Here is a 26565-nt window from a genome sequence, read left to right as displayed (position 1 = left end):
GCAAACTGCTGCTTTTATCATAAACAATTGCCAGATGGTATAACATTATCTTTCCTCTTCTCCCTCTCCCTACTCTTCTTTCACAAAAGCAGCATTAATTGCAGAGCAGCCCAGGGCTCCACTCTGCTCATCAGTGTGATAACACTTCATGACCCTGATTAGCCGTCAGTCTACTCAATTAAAAAGATCATTTAGACATTCACCCAATCATTTGCCTATCGAGCCACCTGGGCCTCAACCAGGAGCTCCCCATTTTTTAACATTCTCTTGCCCTCTCACATCTCGCCTAGCTTTTTTTTTTTTTTACATATCTCCAAAAGACGTAATTGAATTAAATAAAGCGTCTCAGGGGCAGCTGCAACATCTGCTGTTTGTGGTATGTCAAGCCTTCAGCATTAAAAACAGTTACATATGCTCCAAATTAGCAGGTCGCCGAGATGAAACAGTCGATGATAGTGTTTTTGTGCCAGCATGAGAAGCAGCTCACAGCTGTGTGCAATTTACAATTAAAGGCTTTATCAGAGCTCAATTGTACTAGTGAATCAAGTGGTGAGAGGTCAGTTAGTGAATTAGACCAATTAGAGCTTGTACAGTTAAATTATCTGTCTTATTACCTACTGATAAAGAGCCATGTCAGAGGATGAAGCTGGATGTACTTTACTAAGTAATCCTAGAAATTCTCCCCCCCCCCTTTTTTTTTTTTTAAATCCTGCTGTAATGGAACTCTGCAGATTTGCAACATCAAAGTTCTGACGACACAAAGAAATTACAGGTGACTTTCCCCTCTTTTTGAAACACACAAACACACTTACATGCTGGCAAGTTTAAAGTAGCTTGAGCAAAGTCAGCTGGCTGATGATGATGGCACAAGATTGTAAATGTTGGCAGTGTTCCAAGAGGTATTTATCTGCTCTTAGGAAGTACAAACTCGGAAAGTTTACTGTGGGAAAATGTTATGCTTCTAAAGACATTTTTAATTGCCAGGAATTGCTGATTGCACACATTGCACATCTCTTTCTCTAAGCATGAGCATCAAAAGTGGTGGGGATGGAAAGAGGGAAAAGAGAAAGAAGGTAATGGAGAGAATCCAACACAGATTGTTCTGCTTCTGAACCAGACAATAGTGGGATCAAGCATTATACTTCTGGAATGTAGGGACAGAGGAAGCTGCCTTATACAAAGTCTGACATTTGGTCCATCTGGTTCAGCTTTATCTGATGGGCATCTCTGGAGTTTCAGACTTTTCCCAGCCCTACCTGCAGACACCAGGGATTGAACCTGGGACCTTCTGCATGCAAGGCAGACATTCTACCACTGAGCAATGGTCCATCCCCAAAGATTCTTTCTCATGTTATCCATGGATGACATTAGAAAAGAGAAAGAATTTTTAAGCAGAAAAAGAAAAAGATTCCAGTCTGCTATCGACATGTTTGGGGTTTAAAGAGGAACATGAGTAGGAAAGAATCAACTGATCTGAACAAGCAGAATTAGGGGTTTTTTTTCCAGATAATCACAGATGTTACTACTCCTACTCGCTCTAGGACTATAATCTCCTGCCCCCACATAATGGGCTGAGGGGTTGCCTTTCTGCCACATGGTGGTATTCAGTGCTAGTTCTATTCAGAGTAGACCCACTGACATTTTTATGATTAATTTGCATGCCACTTTTCCATATAAATATTCTCAAAATAGCTCACAACAAAAATAAAAAGCACTACATCAATAACAATAAGTATTAAATCATTTCAAAACATAACAGTCCAACAAACAATTCCATTTGATTACATGAGCCTGATAACATGCAAGTTAATAGACTAACTCAGGTTCATTAATTTGAATGGATATTAATTGACTACGACCCACAGTGTGGAATAGTCTTGTTGCAAAAGGCTAGGAATATAAGAAGCTGCCTTATATTGAGTCATACCCTTGGTTCGCCTAGCTCAGTATTGTCTGTATGAAGGATATCCAATGTGGTGCCCTCCAGATGTTGTGAACAAAAACTCCTATTGGCCCTAGCCAGCATAGCCAATGTTCTGGGATGATGGGAGTTGTAGTTCACAACATCTGGAGCACACAGTGTTGGCTACCCCTCATCTATTATTATTATTATTATTTACTAAATTTATATCGCACACTTCCTCCCTGTAGGAGCCCAGGATGGCAAACAAAAACACTAAAACACCCCAAAAATCATAAAAACAGATATTAAAATATATTAAAGCACAACATCTTTAAAAACATATTAGAACAAAACATCCTTAAAACATCTTTTTTAAAAAGCTTTAAAAACATCTTAGCAATTTTAACAAGCAGTTCTACACAGATTAGAAATGGCTCTGCAGGACTGCAGACAGGAGTATTTCCCAATCTTTTGTGGAGAGGCCAGGGATTAAAACTGGGACCTTTTGAATGTAAAACATGTGCTCCACCACTGAGGATTTACCTGAACACTGAGATGTTCCATTTAAATCAAGTAAGCTGAGCACTACAGCACAGACTTTACATAACTAGGGAGTGCACAGCCATCACTCTACCACTAAACTATGGGGAAGGGCCATGCTTCAATTCCTGTCATCTCCATTTAGAGCTGGGAGAGATCCTGGTCTGAAATCCTGGAGAGACATCACCAGTTAGTGTTGACAACACTAAGCTAGATGGACCTAGATGGCATCCTATGTCCCTAACCATTAGGGATCACCAGGGGTGGAAGGTAAACAAGTGAAATACACATTTCTAATATAGTGAAACTTAATAGGAAACAGATAACTTTGCAGCCCCCCCCATATTGTCCCTGATCAGCATTAACAGCTCCTGATATGTTAAGATAATTTTACACCATCTGAAATGATAAGTTACAATTTAAAATTCTTGGCTGAATGATCATTTTTAGTCTTGCACTTGACAGAGTTCTGACAATTGATATTCACAAGTTTACAATTATTGCCTCACTCTGCTTCAGCACAGTTTTTTTGGCATAGCAACACTTAATTATTTGCACAAAGCCTCTCAAACAAATGGATGAGACATCAGGCTCAGTGCCACATGACGCCATTCATTAACTTGGTGTGGGATTTGCACCCCACTCTGTCATCAAGATCAAGTTCCAGTGCTTCACAATCAAAACCTGAATTAAAAGGCTAAACTAGAAATGCAATCTTATCGTTGGACATAAGAGCCAACTCCCAAATTTCCATCGGACCCTCATGTGACCAAGTGCAGAGAGAGACAGAGAAAAACTTGGACAGAGAGGTTCAGAGGAGGCAAAGCGCATATTACAGGAGAATTTGTCCTACATGTTAATTTCTGAAAAAGAAATAAGAGTATATTTCACATTAATGCTCCAATTCTAAATATATTTTATCTGACATTAGACCTATTGTTCATTTTTTTCACATAAGCATGCTTAGGATTCTACCCTTTTTTGGAAGTGTCCTTTCAAGTAGCCATAGAGGCCCAGCAGTGGAGTGGAAAGAACAATGAGGTTACTTACTGGGACAGGTCACATACCTCCACCTCCTCATCTGGCACTTATGCAAGATGCACCCACAGCATCCCTGACCGATGGCTGCCTACCCTATGCTTAAATACTCCCAGTGAAGGAGATCCCACCACTTTCCAAGGCAGCCTGTTCCACTGTAGAAAAGCTCTTACTGTTAGGAAGATTAGCTTAACTTTTAGCTAAAATCATTCTAGTTCTGCCTTCTTCTGGCACATGTCAGTGCCATCTTCTGTATGGCAGCCCTTGAGATATTTGAAGACTCCTGTCATGTTTCTCCTTAATCTCCAGGCTAAATATAATTCAACTGTTCCTCTTAGGACTTGAATTGATTCGAGTTAGATACAAGTCTCAGTATTCCCCATTAAGCTCTATGGGACAAAGCAAACAGGCTACAGTCTTCCGGAGCTCAGTTCAGAGGAGATAAAACCAGCCCCTCACCCCAGACACTGACTCCAGGGAGTAAGGTTACAGTACAATCCTATACATATCTAATCAGAATAAGCCTCACTGAACTCAATAGGGCTTACTCCTGAGTAGACATCTGCCCTTACCCCATTGCCATTCCACAATACAACTAGGGCTGTAATGTTTAATCAGTTGGATTAAATAATTTATTAGAAAAAAAGCATATAATCAACTAAAATATGCCCCTAATTAATCAAGTAGCAGTTTTTAATACTTATTATAAGCAGGATTTTAAAGGGGTATCTTCCTACTCTCACACATAAGAGGAATGCCTCTTCTAAAGACTGACTTCTGCTATGACAGACAAGCATAATCTAAAAACAAAACTTCACAGTAATATATGGTGACCACCAACTTGTATGGCTTATAAGAGGATTAGACCATGGAGGATAAGGCTATCAGTGGCTACTAGCCATGATACCTATGTTCTGCCTCGACTGCTGGAGATAGTATGCCTCTGAATACCAGTTGCTGGTAATCACAATTGAGGAGATTGCTGTTGCACACAGGCCCTACTTGTAGACTTCCCATAGGCATCTGGTTGGCCACTGTGAGAACAGGATGCTGGACTGGATCCAGCAGGGTTCTTCTTGTGTTCTTACGATTGCTTTTACCCATACGCAAAAATAATTAATGGATTAGCTGATACACAGTCCAATCGTATAAATTTCTACTCAGAAGTGCCATTGGATTCAGATTCCTTAAACCTGACTCAAGAATTCTTTAGTCAAGTGACATCCTGAAATACAGCCCTTTCCCATCTCCCATACAAATGAATGGTAATCATCTACTCCTGTAAGGAAAAGTAAAGCACAGCACTATACACAATTACATTCTCCACTCACATCTCTATGTGCAACCTGTGCGGTCACATAGTCCACCTCAGCAGGCCTTCTTGCAAGTCCAGTTCTTTACCTGCCTTGCCCCTATCTTACCTTTGACATTTTAAGTGAAACAAGCTTTTTGAAGAAAGTCCTAATAATAATTCCCATGGCCAATTCAGACAAACCTTGACTTTTGTGGGTGTGCAGGAAGGGCTGCCCACTACAACTCACCTGGAAGCACCATTTGTGAATACTGTCACCTCCACCTGAGGGTTGTCCACAGGGCTACTGCAATTTGTATCTTCATAGCAGTTGAGAAGGGGAAAAAAACATTTACAGAGTTAATGTCAATGTTTAAACATATTAAAGTGATACTTTTGCTCCTTCCCCTAAGCTTTACTAAGGGTGTTGTTCCTCTTTTCATAATTTACATAAATGCAGTAGTTTCTTTGTGGTAGGCACATCTTTAGAGCTTCATGCGGCTCATGAAAAATTAACCCGAGATCCATTATTATTTGTGCACCATGTTAATAATGGATTAGATGTGCAAACTGCCTAGCTGTGGATGGAATGGGTGGGCACACTTTGGCTAGAGCAGTCAAAGCTGTTGCTGAGACGAGCCTTTTATATCATATGCAATTCTAATGCTTATTGGTTGGCTTTGTGTGTGGGGATGGGGGAAGAGGACTTGGTGCATAAAGTAGTTGTATTCAAGAGGTACCCATCAAATGTGTTAGTAAGGATATATTCTGAATATTGATCAAAACACTCTCCCCTGGTGCATGGATGATTAATTCACTATTAACTCCTAAGCTATGACTAAACTGAAGAAAGCATTTTAATAAGTGAGAGCACTTCCTTTAAAGTGCAGGGTGTAATATAATGCTCAATATCAGTCAAGCTGCCTGTATTTATGCCTTGTCAATGCATGGACAGGAAGTTAGGCCATTAAACAAAAACATTTCTGCATTTGCCACCAGTTTGTTTTGTTTGAGGGTGTGAGATCAGTGCTCACTGCTTTCCCTTCAGCATAAGGTTTTTGTTTAGGCCCAAGATATCCTCAGAGCCCCCAAACCCTCTATCATTCACTGAGGAGTTCTGGTGAGTCCTCTAGGAGAAATTTCAGCACTCTTCTCTTTATAGGCTACCTACACTTAGCAAGTATTATGCTTGTCTGCCCCTTTTCAGTTACAGAAGCCTCGACAATTCTGTTCCTCGATTCATGGAATTAACCCCATTCCTCTTATCAGTTCAGTAGATTCCCCACTTGCCTTGTGATCAGTTGCCTCTCCAGTGTTGGTTTATGGATCTGATATGCTACAGTGACTCATTGTCTTTAGTCATCAAGGTCAGTTGCTCTCAGTTGTGCAATGAGCCTTACTCTGCCTCTCCTGGTTGCACCCTTTCTCCTTATACCAGCAGGAAAGGATAGAACATGTCCTTCAGATAGATTCTTCTCACACTGGCTCTGGTTAAGTATGTTACGTATACATAGGAGACAAAGTATTGTAGTGGCTAGGGAAGGGGTAGCCAATATACCTTCCAGATGTTGTTAGACTTCAGCTCCCATCAGCCCCAGCCAGCATAGCCAATGGCCACGGATGACAGGAGTTGTAGTCCAACCATATTTGGAGGGCACCACATTGGTTATCTCTGGCCAAGGAACTTTTGCTACATGTTATCCCTGAGCAGGCATCCACTTCTGGATTTTGTTGCTGGGATGCGGGTTCCTTATTGAGGAGATACACACTTTCTCTGGTGTTCTACAATGCCTGAACAAACATACTAGGAACAACATTGCTACCTGAAAGGTTGCTACCTGAAACAGCAGGCTAGAGTGATTACTCACAAGTAGATCTGGTCATGGAAAGGTCCCCAACCTACTTTTCAGGCAGGACCCCTTCCTGCTAGTAGTCAAGAGTAAGGATTCCAGTCTGCTTTCTCAAAGGCAAAGCTGACATTCTTTTTCATAAGCCAGTACAGGTCTACTTGTGAAGAAGATCCCATAACGGCAAAGTAATACTCATGAGGGTGATGCTTATGTAGCTAAAATTGCATCGTCCACATACAAAAAAGAGGTATCAGCAGGCTTCAGAAAACCCCAAGGTTTGCAGAAGTACAAACCCAAATCAGCCCCATCAGGACTGAGCATGTTCAGTGACTACTGAATGCTGAAGGTCTGCTATGTGTGTGTTGGGGGGCAGGGGGAGGCTGGAAAGTCGGTTCAAATGGCAGAGGCATCCATAAAACAGCCTCCATCAATTGTATCATACACAGACAGGTTGATATAGGAATAGGTATTCTTTCTGGTACCTAGGTTCCAAGCCATATGCAGCTTTAAAAGTGAGTACCAGCACATTGAATTGTGCTTGGAAATGAACTGGCAACTAGTGGAGTTCCTAAGCACTTAATTTGCTGCCTAACCCCAACTACGTCCCCCATTGCCTTACTTGGCAGCTAAACTAACTGAAGTTTCTGGGCAGTCTTCAAAGGTATCCACATTCTAATGCCTTATGTAACCAATCCTGGATGTTACCACAGCATGGATAACCATGGCCAGGATAGGCTGCAGCTGGTGACCCAGCCTGTGCCACAGAGGGTAAGCTGGGCCTAGGGTTGCCAGGCTCAGAGTCTGAGAATGATTCTGTATCTTTAAGAGAAGAGAAATTTCAGCTACTTGCAGGTTTCCTTGCAACACTGTAATGGGAAAAACCACAAGGTGAAATTCTCCCTTCCCCCTGCACAACTTTTAAAGATACAGAAGACCTCTTGGTTGCCAAGAACAGCCTGCATATATTAGGGGAAAGTGTGGATAAAAATGACTATATGAGTGAAAATAACATGGAAAAGGGCATGATGTGATGAGAAATGGCTTGCAAAAATGTGTATCTTTATCAAAACTCCTGCTGGGAGGAAGAGCAGGATATAAATCAAACAATAACAATAATCAAACTGCCTACAAAAATGAGTTTATGTAGAGAAATTTGCACTAAAATGGTGGAGAATTTTCATGAAGATTTTTTTTTAAAAAAATCTGCATATAGCTGCAGAAATGTAGAGAAATGAATTTAACATTAGATAAGTGAGAAACTGAAAGAACCAAAATTGACAGATCTTTCCACCCCTACTAGTGACAAAGGTGGATCTAGGAGCAACTTCAGACTGGAAGCCTAATCATTTCAGAGGAATTCTACCCTGTCTAGAACAGGCTGAGCATCAGCTGCATGGTTTGGATCTTCTGTTGTGCACACATGGAAAGGGAGAGGGTAGAACTTAGGGCCATCCTAGAGAGTTGGGAGATTCAGGACAGAGAAAGTACCTCTTCACACAACACATAGAGAAACTATGGAATTTGCTACCATAATAGTAATAAAGGCCAACAACCTGAATGGCTTTAAAAGGGGATGATTTTTTTATTATTGTTATTGTTGTTATTGTTATTGTTATTATTTGCTTGTTACCCGAAGGACTCCAAGCAACTTACAACAATGTTAAAAATAAAAACAAATATACTATACTACAGTAGGGCCCTGCTTATAAGGCGGGTTAGGGACCAGGCCCCCACCATAAACCGGAAATCGCCGTAAAGCAGAACCCATAGACTATAATGGGGCCGTCGCGCAAAAATGATGCGAAAATGTTGCAAAATGCCACAAAATCGGCTTTAAAAGGAACGCCGGAATGCGGAACGCCGGTAAGCGGGGCCCTACTGTATTAAAACAACACAATAATATAACAACATCCCCATACAGCAACAGGAAGCATACTAATAACAAACAATATCAACTCAGTCTAGCAAATGCCTGGGAAAAAAGTTAAGTCTTACCTGGTGCCAAAAAGATGTCAATGAAGGTGCCAGGTAGACCTCTCTGGGGAGGTACTCCACAGATGGGGAGCCACTCCACAGATGGGGAGCCACTCCACAGATGGGGAGCCACAACTGAGAAGGCCCTCTCCCTTGTCACCACCCTCTGAGTCTCCCTCAGAGGAGGGACTTGGAAAAGGGCCTCAGAAGACTATCTAAGGGTCCAGGTAGGTTCCTATCAGGACAGACATTGCAGAAAATATTGGGGTCCTGAACCATAAAGAGCTTTATAGGTCAAAATCAGCACTTTGAATTGGGCTCAGAAGCATATAGGCAGCCAATGTAACTGGAACAGGATTGGTGTTACAGGTGACCTGTTCTCCTTGAACCTGTCAGCAATAGGACAGCTGCATTCTGCACTAATTGAAGCATCCAAACAGTTTTCAAAGGTAACCACATGTAAAGTGCATTGCAATAATCCAACCTTGAGGTTACCAGAGTATAGATTACTCTAGCCAGGTTACCCCTGTCCAGATAGGGTCACAGATGGAATCCTCATCAGCTTTTAGATTAATTTCCACATTTGTGTTTGGCCTCAACTCTCATCTTATGTTTGTATGCTGAATAATATATTGTTTTTGAATTTTAAATTGAGAACTTTGTTATAGGAGAGCCTATAAATACTGTTAAATAAAATACATAAATGGAACAGTACACCATTTTGTCCTGGTCAATGTGAGTTGAAGAATCTTTCTAAATATTAAAAAGATGTTTTACCCCCATACAGGGAACACTAGAATTCTATCCATTGAATGATCATGCTAACAGATGAAACCAACACATTTGTGATGATGTCTCATTTATCTTTAATACAACATGCACTTCTCTTGAACTAATGAGTCATCAAGTGGACATAATAATTTCCCCTGTAATGCTTCTCAATGCCCTCCATTCTGAAACAAAAAAGTAAATGTTATGTATGTTGTCAGGCTGATGTGAGTACAGTGATGATATATCACCTCAGAGTACAATAGTCTTGTTTCTAGAAGTAAAGTAGGACAACTCTTGTTAACTCCCTTTCCCTGAAGTAAATGTGTTATAGATCATTTCAACCTAGAGAAGTGGTCTGTTGTGCCTTTAGGAACCCTGGTTGTTCAGCCTCTGCAGAGATAAACAACCGCACCTCTCTCCTGCCATTAATGAATGGCAATTGAGAGCACAATTTTACTTGCTGACATGTTAGGAGATCTACGATTAGATCTCCCGCAGGGCTTTTGTTGTTTGTTTGTTTGTTTACAGCCATGGGGCAGAAGTAATTCAAATCAGGACTGTGGTTGCTTGGGGAGGGGGAGTTAACCCTTTTCCCCACAATATTTTCTCAGTGCTGCAATCCTGAACCAAATCTCATCATCACCACCACTCACAGCTGCATTCACCATCAACTCCCACCCCACCCCCCATGAACGAAATCATAGATTTCTTGTCATCTCATCTCGATGCATCCTGAGTTAAGGGTAAGGGAACATGAAGAGTCAAAAGATTTCCATGCATCCATACAGGGGTTGCACATGCACATGAGGATCTTCTACTGCACACACATGGGTGTTGTTAAGTAGTTGCTGGTGACCATTGGGACATGAAGGGCAATAGACAGGGAAGCCAACAGTTGGTGCAATCAAAGTCAATGACAGGCAGAGCAAACCAATTCTAGCTTTGTCTCCATCTTCTTCCCCAATCAGTTTTACAAAGGAAACACTGAGACTAACAAGGAGGGAACCGACAACCAGTGCCACCCTCTGGAGAGGTTGTAAGTAAGAAGGCAGGCAGGTGGAGACTGGGTGAAGGCAGACTGAGGTTTGTGGGGCAATCTCTGAGTCACCCTAATGGGCCAACCAATAATAATGATAATGATAATGATGATAATGATAATAAGAACTAGTTGTCTGCTACACAAAAAGTGTATAAGTGACTTACAAAATTTAAAAGCATAACACATAACATAAAATTCACTTGGGCAAAAAAACCCTGCGGTTTAAGAGGCACGTTACCAAATTCTTCTAAGCTACACAGCAAGTGAATTGGTCTGTGAAAGACCAACCAAAATGGTGTTTGCATTTTGACAAATTTGTAGGGCAGTACAATATCTCAGAGAGGAGATCAGGTCTCCTGCTCCCCTGGTGCATTCACTATAGCTGCCTAATTTCCCTGCTTTTTAAAGTTTGATAGAAATATCTGTGGGCTATAGGTATGTTCTCACAATGCAAGGGGTTTTTTTGCCTATTAGTGAACTTCTCTGTTTTTTAATGGGAGGTAAGAAATGGGAACCTGTGCAAGTTTGCTGAGAATGGATTAATCATTTGCATGCTTATTCAATGGGATTTACTCCCCTATAATCATGGGGGAGGGGGAGGGGGAGGGGAGGAGGAGGAGGAATGGGGGAGGAGGGCATGCTTATTGAGTTCAGTGCGATTTACTCCCATGCAATCATGCTTAGGATAGGTGAAACTGACCACAGGGAGGAAAAGGAGGAGGAGGGAGTGAGAAGGAAGGGGGAGGAGGAAGGAAGGGGGGGAGCTGCATACAGCTGTGAAACAAGTGATAATGGGAAAGGAATCCAGTCAGTAACTTGACTATTAGTAGCTATCTGGGAAGCTAAATTACTATGCAGGACAATAGATCAGAGGCTATTACCTTGTGATGTTTCATGTATAAAATATTGGGGAGGGAGGGGGGAGGGGGAGGGGGAGGGGAGGTTTGATCATTTGCATGCTTGTTGAGTTCAATGGGATTTACTCCTGTGCAATTAAGCTTAGGATAAGTGAAACTGACCATGGGGGAGGGGCAGAGAGGGGGAGGAAAAGTAGGGGGAGGAGTGGGAGGGGAGGAGATTCAGTGGGTGGGCACTGGGCAGAGGGAAAGCCCATTTCCTTTCCAAAAGGAAACCATTGTGAACAGTATCATTATTTTGTGGGGTTTCCCCCACCTTTTTATTCTACAGCAGACACATGCAGTCTCCCACTCAAATTTAAACCAAAGCTGTCCCTGGCAACATCCACACCAGACATTTATTCCACTTTTAAGAGTCATGGGTTCTCCCAAGGATCCTGAGAAGTGTAGTTTGTGAATGGTGCTGAGAGTTATTAGGAGATGCCCTATTCCCCTCAAAGAGCTTCAGTCCCCAGAAGAGGGGCTGACTGTTAAACCACTCTGGCCTCTGAAGCTCTGTCAGGAGAATACAGGTCTAACAACTCTCAGCACCATCACAAACTACTCTTCCCAGGATTCTTTAGGGGAAGCCATGACTGTTTAAAGTGGAATAAATGTCTGGCATGGGTGTGCCTCCCAGATTAGCCAAGCAGCTGTTATTCTGGCTTTTAGAACACTGACAGTTGATTCTTACTGAGCTATCATGGACGTCAATGTTAAATTTCTTAAATTAATTAAAAATCAGCCATGCATTTTTTTTAACTTTTAAACTGCAGAAAATGAAAGTCAGAGTATGGGGCAAGGTCAGTTATAGGATTACAAGTACTCTGTGAACTGATTTTTAATTAATTTCAACAAATTATGAGACCACTTACAGAAAAAAGTCCAGCAGGGGTCTGGATTCCCCCCTCTTTTTTCTCAGTACTTTGAATTGGGCTTGAAAATATAGAGGCAGCTCTATGTTTTATCCATGTGAGCTCTACCCATTTAAGATAAGCTGTAGCCAGGGGTGTAGTCATCCAGGGTCTCAGGGGTCTTAGACCCCTTACTCTTTTGGAAGTCAGATCCCAGCAGGGTCCCTATGTCTCCAGTGTCCTATGAGCCAATCAGCATTAAAGGGGAGTGTGTTGGCCACTGAGAAAAGTCTTCTAAAGCAGTATTCAAGCCTGGGCAGGTTATTCTATAAATCTTGGAATGCTGCATAATTTTAGAAAGGGGTGTGACTGTGTGTGGGGGTATAGCTATGACTATCATGAAGGGACCCTGCACTTCTGAATTTGCCACTGCACCACTGGCTGTAGCTCAGTGGTAGAGCCCATGCGTTTGTTGGAAGTGGGGCAAGAGCAGCTCCTGTTTGGGTTCTTTGTTTGTATTCCAGAAAGAAGATAGGTTAAGGTCCTCCAGCTGTTCTCTACCTAACTTCCTTCTGTTGTAAACTGATATGCTCAGGGAAACTTATCTGCCCTGCCCGAGGAGAGAGGAGATATCTTTGTCTTTTGCTCTCTCTCCTGTGCCATGAGGCAATACCCACACCTGGGCATTGCACCTCCAACTTAGTTAGAAATTTGGTATGCCTTTCCTATCTACTATGTATTTCTATAAATAAAGTAGCTTGTCTTATTTTACTACATCTTAAGTCTCCGTGATCTAAATGCAGGGTAAAAGCCTGCTACTTAGGTAAATACACACAATGGCACACACGTATCTCAGACCGCTGATGATCTCTTCATATACAAATTTCCATAACAGCTTTGAATCCCACATTCAGTACGTGGCATCTCCAGGTTGGGCTGGAAAGGTCTCTTGTCTGAAATGCTGAAGAGCTGTTGCCAGTTAGTGTTGACAATAGTAGACTAGATGGACCAATGATCTGGCCTGATACAAGGCAGCTTCCTATGTTCCTTAGAATACCTCCAAGCCAGTGGAACTCTGCGCACACATTGAATCCCACCAGAACACAACAGATTTCCCTATTAGAGGGCTCCATTACCAAAAGGCTTTGGATCAATTACCCTAATAAGAGCTGGCGATGACATTACTAAGGACCAATTACCTTATCGTGTCTTTGTAGATTAAAGCCTTGTTTCTTCTTTATCGTACCCTCTGACATGGCCAAATGTTTAGCAATTGACCTCTATCCTCAACTTATCTTATGCAATGACCTTTCAAGAAGTGTGTTCTGAAGAGGATGAGTCACAGCAACATGTCTCTAATAATATAGCGAGGGACAGATTTTCTAAACAAAACAGATGTAGATGTCTAAATTGGATCATTAAGGTCCTGAAATTTAACTGCAAATCTGGACCCATTGTTCCTTATATGAAAAGGGGAGGGGGGAATACCATGGAATCCTTGACATTTTCAGATAAACTAGCAAAGGGCTGCCCACCTTGGATTTTTGGGTAAGGCATTAAAATCATTGTTTTGATTAACCTGAAGTGGTTGCAGACAAGGGAAGGAAAAATGCTTAGCTGGTTTAATCATTGCTGTACAACCAGTTTTAGTGGCTGAAACATTTGCAGACCACTTTCAGGATCACTGGGGTGAAGGAATGAAAACAATGAACTACTTTTTCTTTTGCAGTGGGGAATGTCATGGTGTTGGCTTGGACAACAGACCAACATATCAAGACAATCCAATATAGTTTTTTGAAGAAGTTGATGTAATGGTTGCACAAAATGAAATATCTAGTTCATGGAAGTCTCTAAATGCTTTATTTGTGTTCCTGGCAAACAGTAACACACACACACACACATCCTCAAACAGCAAATTGGGAATGCTCATTTTTGGTCACTCAGCACAGCGATAACATAACTTTCATAGGTGCACCCAGCATTATCAACTCAATGACATTCACATCTTCTGAAGTCCTGACATGTATCGCTGGTTAACACATGCACATGCATTATTTAGTCCTTGTTATAAAAAGGATTCCTTATTACTTACTTCACAAAACTTCTGAATGACACATTAAGGGCATCAGTGGTGCTGTCAGCGTAGGACTTTGGGCAGAAGTCCAGCAGCCCATGCAGCAGAATGGGAAGGAGGACTTCCAAACACAGCAGCACTGGCTTACCATATTTTGAAGTGAAGTCAGGGACATCCAGGGCCGGCTCCACCAATAGGCAGTGTGAGGCAACTGCCTTAGGCAGCAAATTCCCGACTCTGATTCCTGAGACCCTGGCCATTTTCTTCTGTTGGAAGATAGAGCTGTGTGCCACATGACGTGACTTGCACCCCCTAAACTAGCCCACTATCCTCAGGTATGCTGCAGGATGTTATTCTGTTGCCAACACTGAAGCAAGATCCAGACCAGTTGGCTCTTGTACATGAAATGGAAGGATGCCATCTTGTCCTTTGCCTCAGACAGAAAAATATCTTGGGTCTCTCCTATGCACATTGCCATCTAAAGAGAAAGACCAGACCATAAAACCAGCTGTGGGGAACCTTTGGCCCTCCACATATTGCAGAACTACAACTTCCATCAGTCCCAGCATGTGTAGTCAATGGCGAGAGAATATGAGAGTTGTAGTATAGCAACATCTGGAGGACCAAACTTTCCCCCACCTGCATAAGACCAATAAGTCCAGACTCTAAAATTACCAAACTGCACCACTGAGGGAATGCTCTTGCACAAAGAGTGAAATGAATACCCTCATTTTGCCATCTCGCTCCTGAGATCCATCTTGTTCTGCAGTGCTTAGCTATGTGTATGGACTTCCTAATGTATTTAATTAGGTGGTGCAACACTCAAATGTAATTTTTTTGTGAATGTAGATGTCTTCTTTTCACTAAGAGTGAAACATTGTGCATGTTTATTCAAAAGTCAGTCACACAATGCTCAATGGGGCTTACTCCCTGGAAAGTATGCATAGGATTATTTATGTATTGAGATTATTTGCACAAGCCACAGAGTGGTTTACAGCAAAATCAAACAAGATCAAAACAAGGCATAAAATAACACAACCACTAAATCATAGAATCATAGAATAGTAGAGTTGGAAGGGGCCTATAAGGCCGTCAAGTCCTACCCCCTGCTCAATGCAGGAATCCAAATCAAAGCATTCCCGACAGATGGCTGTCCAGCTGTCTCTTGAATGTCTTCAGTGTCAGAGAGCCCACTACCTCTCTAGGTAATTGGTTCCATTGTCGTATGGCTCTAACAGTTAGGAAGGTTTTCCTGATGTCCAGTCGAAATCTGGCTTCCTGCAACTTGAGCCCATTATTCTGTGTCCTGCACTCTGGGATGATCGAGAAGAGATCCTGGCCCTCCTCTGTGTGGCAACCTTTCATGTACTTGAAGAATGCTATCATAGCTCCCCTCAGTCTTCTCCAGGCTAAACATGCCCAGTTCTTTCAGTCTGTCCTCATAAGGCTTTGTTTCCAGTCCCCTGATCAACCTTGTTGCCCTCCTCTGAACCAGTTTGTCTGCATCCTTTTGAAGTGCGGAGACCAGAACTGGATGCAGTATTCAAGATGAGGCCTAACCAGTGCTGAATAGAGGGGAACTAATACTTCACGCGATTTGGAAACTATACTTCTGTTAATGCAGCCTAATATAGCATTTGGCTTTTTTGCAGCCACATCACACTGTTGCCTCATATTCAGCTTGTGATCAATGACAATTCCAAGATCCTTCTCACATGTCGTACTGCTGAGCCAAGTATCCCCCATCTTATAACTGTGCATTTGATTTCTTTTTCCTAAGTGTAGAACTTTGCATTTATCCCTGTTGAATTTCATTCTGTTGTTTTTAGCCCAGTGCTCCTGCCTATCAAGGTCCCTTTGAATTTTGTTTCTGTCTTCCACAGTATTAGCTATGCCCCCCAATTTTGTATCATCTGCAAATTTGATAAGCATGCTCTGTACCTCCTCATCTAAGTCGTTAATAAAAATGTTGGAGAGCACTGGACCCAGGACTGAGCCCTGTGGTACCCCAGTTTGAGAAGGAACCATTGATATGCATTCTTTGAGTACGATTCTGGAGCCAACTATGGATCCACCTGATAGTTGTTCCATGCAGCCCACATTTACCTACCTTGCTAATCAGAATATCATGGGGCACTTTGTTGAAAGCTTTGCTGAAGTCGAGATATATTATGTCCACAGCATTCCCACAGTCTACAAGGGAGGTTACCCGATCAAAAAATGAGATAAGATTAATTTGGCAGGATTTGTTCTTCATAAATCCATGTTGGCTCCTAGTAATCACTGCATTGTTTTCAAGGTGCTTACAGATTGACTGCTTTATAATCTGTTCCAGAGTTTTTCCAGGGATTGATGTTAAACTGACTGGCCTGTAGTTCCCTGGTTCCTCCTTTTTGCCCTTTTTATTATTTATTTATTTATTATACTTGTATACCGCCCCATAGCCGAAGCTCTCTGGGCGGTTTACAGTAACTAAAAACAAATACAATTTAAAATACATCTTTTAAAAAACAATTTAAAACACAATTTAAAAATTTAAAACAATATAGAACACATGCTAAAATGCCTGGGAGAAGAGGAAAGTCTTGACCTGGCGCTGAAAGGATAACAGTGTTGGCGCCAGGCGCACCTCATCACCAATATCATTCCATAATTTGGGGGCCACCACTGAGAAGGCCCTCTCCCTTGTTGCCATTCTCCGAGCTTCCCTTGGAGTAGGCACCCGGAGGAGGGCCTTTGATCTTTAACGTAGTGTATGGGTGGGTTTATATCAAGAGAGGCGTTCCATCAGATATTGTGGTCCCAAGCCGTGTAAGGCTTTATAGGTCAAAACCAGCACCTTGAATCAAGCTCGGAAACATACAGGCAGCCAGTGCAAGCGGGCCAGAATCGGTTTTATATGTTCGGACCATCTGGTCCCCGTTACCAATCTGGCCACTGCATTTTGCACAAGCTGCAGTTTCCGAACTGTCTTCAAAGGCAGCCCCACGTAGAGTGCATTGCAATCTGTCCTCCTCCAACAGCCTGCTAAAAAAGATGCATCTAGCTAAAACTATATAGAGATGAGGCTCAGTCGAGATGGGATTCCACATATAAGCAGCCAACATTGGAAAAGTCCTTCCCCAGATTACAGTTTATATCGAGGTCACAACGTTTTTGAACCAGAGAGCACATTTCAAATTTTGAGAGAGTGCTGGGGGTACCAATCACAAAATTACTGCAATGGGAGTGTGGCCTAACACAAAATTAGAGAGTAGTCATGGTGAACCTTTTCCCGTAATTGTATTTCCAAACTAGAAAAGGCTTGACCTGTTGGATTTCTGCCTGCCCTACAACTGTTAAATGCACAAGAACTCTATTTTTCCCCAATGGCACCCCTAAACCAAAGCCTAGGCTGCTATCTTGTACCCATTTACCTGGAAGTAAGCCCCATGGAAGTAATACGATTGTACTGTGAGTTAATTATACAGTGGATTCTTAATGAGTCACTGGTTTTTAGCTCCTGCAAAGTAGGAGGCATGCCTAATCCTCTCTGCAAAATTTTCACATTTGCCATTTGTGGGGAGGGGGATTCCTTAACATTCACCCACACTTAGTATGGTATATTTGCCAAAAATAACTGCTTGGCACTGCCTGATCTCAGGCAAACCAGGGAAGAAGGAAGGACAAACTATGGAGTTTCCAAGGATTAGGGGGAAAAGATGGAAGCAGAAAAACTGCACTAAAAGGGAGGGCAAAAAGCAGTTCTTTAAGGCTCTAGGGATTCCTGCTGCCTGGTGTCAAAACAACTCACTTATTAATCACAGCACACAGACAAGAACAGCCAGACTGGCTCATTTTACATAAATCATGTAGAAGGGTACTTGCACATTTTGCTCTATAACGTCTTTTCCAGGAGAGCTAGAGACTTAGTTTATTTTTTAAATGAAAGCTCAGATTCTGGGCTACCTGCTGGGGTGCCAATGAAGGGCCTTGCCAGCACCACTGTGCCCTGTGAGCAATGGGTTGGCGAACCCTGGCTTAAATGGAATGACTGAAGCTCCAAAGAAAATTAGAGCCCTACAACTAAAAATGGATCTTTGAATTTCAGTGTGAAATGGCTAAAGGAAGCAAGATTGGATATAGGCAATAGGTGGAAGTGAGAGCATTAAGATAGAGAAAGCAAGAAAATGGAAATATCACATAATAAATAAGCTTCTTCCCCAAAATCTAAGCTTCTGCAGCAGATTAACATGATGTTCCATGTATGTCAAAGACTGCTTTAAAAAAATCTAAAAATAGTTAATTACGACTGTCAGTTAGCACTAGAGCAGATGCTGTGTGGTGAAAACCCACAAATACACTTTTTAAATGAGAGTGTAAGATTTTAATGCTTTTTCAGGCACCTTTCCAGCCTTTGGAGACCCTAAATGGAGGATTTATACAGAGTGCATGACTTTTTAAGCAAAGCCTTTCAAAAATACTGCCAGGCTTTATTTTAAAACAGAAGATCTCTACAAAAAGATAATAAAATGAAGTTGCCTTAATTGTTTTATTGTGTATTTTAATTAAGGATATTTATATTTTAATGTTTGTGTAATTAATTTTTATACTTGTAAACAACTTAAGAGCCTGTTTTGTTGTATATAAATAAAAAAACAAATAAATGAAGTAATATTTGGCCCAGTGATTTTTGTAGGGTTCAAAGGATGGGGTGAAAACAGCTTCTGAAGAATTTGCAAACTTGGTTGAAATGTCTAAAAAGTCCCAAGGATTACAAAATGGCAGAGGGTTGCAGTTAATCTTTATTTATTTAATTGTTTAAATAGAAAAAAAGTGTGCTTCCAAAAATGGAGCTGCAACAATCAGAAGCCTGGGCTGTGATCCTCCTTCAGAATGGCCCAATGAGAAGGAACCTACATCATGATGCCATGTCATTCACACCGGGATTGTTCGTAAAAGAAAAAAACATGTTTGCCTCCCATTAGCCTGAACCAAAATTTCTCAATCAAACTTTTTTGGCTTGAAAGGGGAAGGGCTTTGGAAGGAACTTACAAAAGTCACTTTGCTCACCTTTTTAATCTCCTCTTCACAACCCATGCACGGTCCTGGAAATGGGAATGCCAATCATGTTCTCTATTTCTGCTAGGTATCATTTCTCCCTCTTTTCCTGTTGATGATCATGATGATTAGTGTGTGTGTGTGTGTGTGTGTGTGTGTGTGAGAGAGAGAGAGAGAGAGAGAGAGAGAGAGAGAGAGAGAGTTTTGAAAGCGAAAACATAACTTCACTCAAGCGTCTTCTGGATCTCTATAAGGATTCCGTTAATCACCTAAAAATATATACATGTAATTGTGACTAACAAAAATTGTTAATCAGAATTACATGTCTTATCCATAAGACAGCAGAGCAAGGGTAGCAAACACTGCCCTTGTTCTGACTGAGCTTCAGATATAGTCAGATTTTATTGGTTCTGTGCCATTGTCATAAAGCCAAGACAGAATGAGGGCAATGCTTTTTAATCTTAATCCAATTAGTCTTCATGATGACACCATATAGTCAATGAGATCTACTGATATCATCACAAGGGGAATCAAATAAGAGTGAAGGCAGTATTTCCTGACCTCTTCTTGCTGTCTTTAGATAAAAAGAAAATGCAAGTGAGTCCCCCCCCCCCGGGGGAAATAATCCCAAGTGGTCTCTGATTGCATCCTGTGAATAGAGTGGTGAAATTGGGAGGGGATCATTTTGGCTCAGTCCTAGGAGGAACTGCAAATTTGCGTTTATACTACAAATTTGCACAAGCAATCCATTATTGAGCTAGGGATATACACAAAGAAACCTGGTTCCATACATGATATACTACTTTATATGTATAGTGCAGATGGGCCTGAAACTTAAACCCTAATACAGATGTTAAGTCCTCATACACAAGGGAGAGAGTGAGGCCATGGTCAGTAAGATCCATGCCATTGTTTCCCTAGCCCTGCCACAGTCCATTTATTGGAAGAGAGGATATGAAACTGGGAGCCTGTTCTAAACATGTAGGTTTCCCAAGCGATTTAAAAACCTGATTGCCCAGAGTTCTGAATCGTGCAGGGAGCCTACATGTATAGAGCAGGCTCTCTGCTTCATGCATCTCCCCCACCCCCATGAATTGAAGGTAGGGATGGATGAATCTGTGAATTTTGGTTTATCTCAGTTTCTCATTTTTTTCCAATTGTAAATTCAAATATCCACATTGCCATTGCAATTTGTGAGTTCCTCTCCTGCCCGCCCCCAAAATGCTCATGAAAATCATCAGCATTTTTGTGCAAATTTCTCCTGATAAACACATTTTTGCAATCAATTTTCCTTAAAATAACTCCTTTTTAACGTTATTTTTTTTACTAATGCTTGCATTTTATGCACACTTTCCCCTAAGATGCATTTTTGTACACATGGGTTGGAGAGCTGCATTGCAAAATTCAGAGAATTACAAGCTGTGAAGGATAGTGGCATTTCAGTTTGCATATTGGTCTGAGCAGAGTAAATTAGGTACTCATTAAAATGCAAAGGGAATTGAATTTCTCCCCCATCCCTAAATAAGGGCAGGACCAGTAGTGGATGAGATAGCTGGGGTAAGGCCAGGCAAGCATGAGGACTTAATGCCTGAGTAAGGCTTATTGTACCACCTATCATAAATTAGAACTCAGGGTCATGTAATGAAATTGATTGCCATGGTTTAGGTGGCTTTAAAAGGTAATTGGACAAATGCAGGGGGGGCAGGTTTACCAGTAGTTATTAGTGGAGAGGTAGCTGAAATCAGAATCTGCATGTTCACTGGTAGTATGGTAATGCCAGTTGCTGCGGTCACAACAGGAAAAGACTATCACCTTCATAAGCTGCCTGTGAACTTCTCAGAAGCACAGAAATACAGGAAGCAGCCTTGTATCAAGTCAGACCATTGATCCATCTAGCTCAGTACTGCTGACAAAGATTGACACTAGGAATTGAGCCTGGTACATTTTTCATGCAACATGTGCTCTGCCACTGAGTTATGGCCCTTCCCCAACATTTGGCTGGCCACTGTGTAAAACAGGATGCTGAACTAGATGGACCTTTTACTTAATCTAGCAGAGGTCTATGATGCTCTTACTTTCTTGCACCTTTCTGAGTGAAATGGTCAGCACCTCTCCAATAGTGCTCTTCCTCTCAGCAAATTTGAAGGGAGCAATCCATTCTGTAGTATTTATAGATTTTGGCTGTATTCTGACATGGGGTTTATTGCATTAGCTTTACTGATTACAATGATAGTGCTTCTCACCCAATTTCTAACATTCCTTTCACACTGCTGTACATGTTGCATTATGGAACTGTGGCTTTTTGACCAATATACCACCGTGTCACACTAAATTTCATTCACTCCTGTGGGCATGGTGTTACACAACAGTGAACAACATTGGACATGTCACTATTCCTCCACCCCTTCTGCACATGAGCACTTCTGTTCCCCCATGAAAATGGCAGGAAAGAACTCCATGGTGGTATACCGCCTCAAATTTATTCACTTTGTTCCCCCAGTTTTCTGGATTAATGGGGTTGCAAATGGTTTTTTTCTGGAAGCAATTAACAAAGAAATGAGAGCTAAACTTCCATTATATTCTTCTAGATTTCCAGGAATGGCTTTGACATCATGTGAAAGATCAAATCAGGTAAGGAAATATCAGGAACACAGAATAAACTGCTGTCTGAATGCAGCCATAAGTTCCAAGATGCTCATCACACACATTTATATCATCTTTTAATAATGTTCAGATATAAATGCCATGTATTTTAATATGAAAGTTTATTTCATAATGTGTATTTTTTAAACTGCTGATTTTATTTATATTTTGAATTTTTTGTCAACTTGTTTTAAACATCTGATTATATCAATATTTTTAATGTGTGTTTTCTATTTTATGTAAACCACTTAGACGTTTTGATTATTAAGAGGTTTATAAATCCTGTTAAATAAATAAAATAAATTATTATGGGTTACCTTCAGACTGTTGGTATTTTGCAGGAGGGATTCAAGCACAAACTGGAACTTTTGGTGTTAGAATTGTGCAATTAAAGTGCTCTGTTGCCCTGGTGCAACAAATGAAAACCAGATATAGGCCTCATCCACACCATCCATTTAAAGCAGTCCTTTACCACTTTAAAAGTCATGACTTCCCCAAAGCATCCTGGGAGCTGTAGTTTGTTAAGGGTCAACAGTTCTCAGAATTCTTTAGGGGAAGCCATGACTGTTTAAAGTGGTATAAGAGTGCTTTAAATGGATGGTGCAAATGTGACCTTGGTCTAACCTCCATGTAAGTTTTGTGCAAGCTAATCAGGATGAATGCTCGATAAACAGGTAGCCTGGAGGAGCCTATGGTTTTTGAAGTCTTGTGATATTTTCACAAGCCCATGACTAAAGTTGGATATATGAAGACGTTCGAAAAATTATTTCTTTATGCTTTTTTCTCTCCCCTTAAAAACACGCATATACACATACAAGAAAAATATTTGATATCTTGCCAACAGAGGGCAACAGTCAAGCTATGACAAACTAACATCTATCATTTTTGTGACTTCCAACAACTTAGAAGGACACATAGAAAACCCTCATCTGCTTTTATGGATATGACTGAGTAATTGCAATGTAATTATGGCAAACAACAGTTCCATAAAATTATCTCGGAGGAAAACAGCTGGTTCTCTTTAACAAACTGAGATGAAATCTTGTCACCTAAAATAAAACAAAATTCAAAGGGGGTAAAATATTAAAATATAGATACTGGTGATAAACATGCAAACCAACAAAACAACATTTTCTCTAACAAGAATGAAAGAGGGGAAAAACCAGGAAATTCTTTGTAAAATACAAAGCGCTTGGTTCTTATCACAAGGTTTTATTTTATAAGACAAACGGGTTCCTGCATTATTAGCACCTGTTGCTTCTGCTTCTGTTTATATTTTAAAAAGCACGAGGTTTGACCCAACAGCCTACACAATTTATTGTCCAAACCAAAGTCCCGCATTTGATGTATTCACAACAGAAGTTCTTCAGTTCTGCTACACCAGCCTTAACCAACCTGGTGTCCTCCAGATATTTTGGACTACAATTTCTATCAGCCACAGCTGAGTTGTAATCCAAAACATCTGGAGGGCGTCAGGTGGACAGCAGCTGTACTATACCAATTAAGGTGCCTATTGAAGTTTATAAGGGCAATTTGTATAGAACAGTGCAATGTTCTTCAACCTTGGGTCCCCAAAAGTTGCTGGACTCCAACTTCCATCAGCTCCAGCCAGCTTAGACAATGATAAATGGTGATGGGCAGTGTAGTCCAGTAAAATCTAGGGACCCAGGGTTGAAGAACACTGGAGTAGCGTGCCCCAGTCAATTCAGTCAAAGAGCACAATAGCCTAGAACAGAACATTCTCAATACATGGTTTCTGAATTGTCCTCTTAGAGCTGGTTCACATACAACAATATTTCTACAACTTCTGATACTGAGGCAGCAACCCATGATTATTACTCCTCCATACCTTGTTCTCCTCAGTGAGCTCCTTCGGACACTAAGTCAAAACCAGGTATAGCTTGAGATGAATTCTTTGGTACCTCTGTGTGCAAGCCATGGCTGGCCCAAGATGTTTTGCTGCCTGAGGTGGAGGCCAAGATGGCACTTCCTCATACCATTCCACATACAGAAGTCAACCAGATTGGCAGCTGAATCTTACTTCAATGCTGAGGATTGGATGCAGATCTCCACCATACCTTGAAGCAGTAGGTTAGCTTAGGTGGTGGAAGGCAAGTCACGCGGCACACATAGCTCTGTCTTCAACACCTCCGACAACTGCACTCATCCCCAGCATCTGCCACCCGAGGCAGCTGCCTCATTTGCCTAATGGTGGGGGCCAGCCTTGTGTGCTCTGGATCCCACAGATCCACAATGCAGCATTCACTTCTTAAGTTTATCCCCTTTTCAGTACTGTTTTTATTCACCTTGGTGTTTAGTATGTCTAAGTCTAGGACTGATGATTCTGTTGGCCTCTTTTCTTTTTCATTGTATTTTTTTAAAAAAGTGATGTTTCCCCTTTGCCCATGTCAGGGGATTATTTCTGTCTAAAAGCAGTTTACGAAAATGCTTTAAAAATGATTACAGTAAATGAAAATGTCTGAAGTGTATATTTTTGAACAATTGTGGGGTGTTATGTGGTTGTTGTGGTGCAGTCTTTCTTTTAACAATTTTGAGACAGTTACAGTTGTCAAAAAGCTCACAGGAGAAGGGGGAACCCAATGCTGGCAGTTTAAGATTCAGCACAAAATCTTCCCCCTGCCCCACTGTTCTTTTCCATCATGTAAGCAAGAGGCATTGTGTAGTTGCAATTCTGTTTGCTCTGTGGTGATGAGAATGTCAACATTCTACAGCTTGTTGTCAGTAGCCTGACTTCATCTTCTCTCTCATACTCTAATGTTCGGTGAAAGACTGTGTGAGAGAGCATTGTGTGTGCGGTTCCCCCCACCCCCAGCCTCTTATTTCATTCCTGCTTGTCTTTAGTAACCTGTCAGCTGTATAAGTGTTCCCTTCATCCACACATACCTCAAGGTCAAACGTTTTATGAGGTGTGCTGAGCAACAAGAGGCATAAAGATGTAAAGTGTGCAGCCCTTTCAAGTTTTAGATTCAGATAAATATTTAATGGACCTTCATAAAAGGTCAAACTGGTGAGCTTTTGGGATGAAATTAAGTATCATGTCCATACCGATTCTGAAGCTTATGAAAATAAATCTTCTGGTATAAAGCTTTGTTACACATTTGGATCTTGATTTCCTTCCTTTTTCCAACGCCAACATCACTTCTCTCTTCAACACTGGTAAAGCCATCAGCCTCAAACAAATATTTGTGATTACTGATCCAATGGATTGGCAATATTAGAGTAATGTGGCTCTAATATTAATAGCTGCATGGAAGAGTTGTGTAGAAGCTTGCAGCCAGGCCTGCTGATCCTGCCACCACAACATATCCCTGCCAGCCTCCCCACGACCATACTTTGGTTCTACTTTCATTGGAAGCATCCTAACAATCTACTTGAAGATTGGTGGACACTATTTCTAAATATATTTCTGGATTTGAAGACAATCCTTAAGCAAAAGAGCTCAAGCCAAATACATCCACCACTTCCAGTTTGTGTATGGGCTGAGGAGGGCTCTCCACAAGAATGTATCCTGCATGTTCTACATGTGTACTACAGTTTCCCCAAAAATAACCCAAAACAGTGGTTCCCCTTTCCCCCCATCATGGACCACTTGAAAACTGCTGAGGGTCTTAGCATACCACTTAATTATTTTTATGCCTGTTGTTGCAGTTGTAATGTGCTCTGCTATATACTGTATGATTTTTAGTTGTAGTTTGACAGACAAGCCACAGCCCACCTGAATGAAGCTTGTGGACCATTCAGTCATGGTCTGAGGATTGGGAACCCCTGATCAAGAAACTGCCATAAAACAAACAATAACCAAACAGTTTAGATTTCAGGCATTAGTTCACACACCACCTCTGCTTCATAGCTGGTTATCAGGGTTACTAGTAGAAGATGTTTATCAGCACACAGCTATGCTTAAAATGATTGCCTTGGCCTTTAGTCTTTTCACTGAAGTCTAATGAGGACCTCAGAGGTCATGGTATGACTCATCCAGTGAAGTCATTTTATTAATTAGTCGTCTGACAAATGCATTATATGTAGAAGAAATTAAAGGTACATTCTAAGCATAAGTAGTTTCAATAGGACTCACAGACTGTGAAGAATACAATTTTTACCCAAATAATTTATGTATTAAAGAGAGGACTGATTTAATACAATAACTGGATATGTTTCAGGTCTGATATGTCTAATCCAGACCAAACCTATTCCAGGTACATGTGTTTATATAATGGAAAATGTTTAGCAGGGTTCTATTTTGTCTCCAATATTGTTTAAGATCTATATGAAGCCATTGGGACCGGTAATTAGAAGATTTGGAGCAAGGTGTCATCAGTTTCTTGATACAACCCAGTTCTTATTCTCTGCATCAACTGAGTCGGGTGCTTGGATGTAGTGGTAGGCTGTATGAGAGCTAATAAATGGAAACTGAATCCTGACAAGAAGAGGCCCTGTGGGTAGGTAGTTCCTAGGTCTGGGAGTTTTTGGGGTATAATAATAATAATAATAATAATAATATTTAATTTGTTTGTCGCCTATCTGGCAATTAGCCACTCTAGGCGACGTACATTAAAAGAGATAAAATACAATAACAGATGTAATCACATTAATAACAATAGGTAAAATACTGGACAGTCATCAATACATAT

The 26565-nt window shown here is 41.1% G+C and overlaps 1 long non-coding RNA gene across 1 annotated transcript in view; it reads left to right on the top strand.

Annotated features, from left to right (window-relative positions):
- LOC133365424 (uncharacterized) overlaps positions 1-26329 on the top strand; it is a 38677-nt gene extending 12348 nt beyond the window's left edge. Inside the window, exons 2-3 of the long non-coding RNA XR_009758210.1 lie at positions 21859-21901; positions 26196-26329. This is a non-coding gene — a long non-coding RNA (uncharacterized LOC133365424). The remainder of the gene's footprint in view (positions 1-21858; positions 21902-26195) is intronic.
- Positions 26330-26565: the final 236 nt, after the last annotated feature.

The sequence above is a fragment of the Rhineura floridana genome, chromosome 10 (genome assembly GCF_030035675.1).
Source record: "Rhineura floridana isolate rRhiFlo1 chromosome 10, rRhiFlo1.hap2, whole genome shotgun sequence".
Taxonomy (NCBI): domain Eukaryota; kingdom Metazoa; phylum Chordata; class Lepidosauria; order Squamata; family Rhineuridae; genus Rhineura; species Rhineura floridana.
This window is presented reverse-complemented; position numbering and strand designations above follow the sequence as displayed.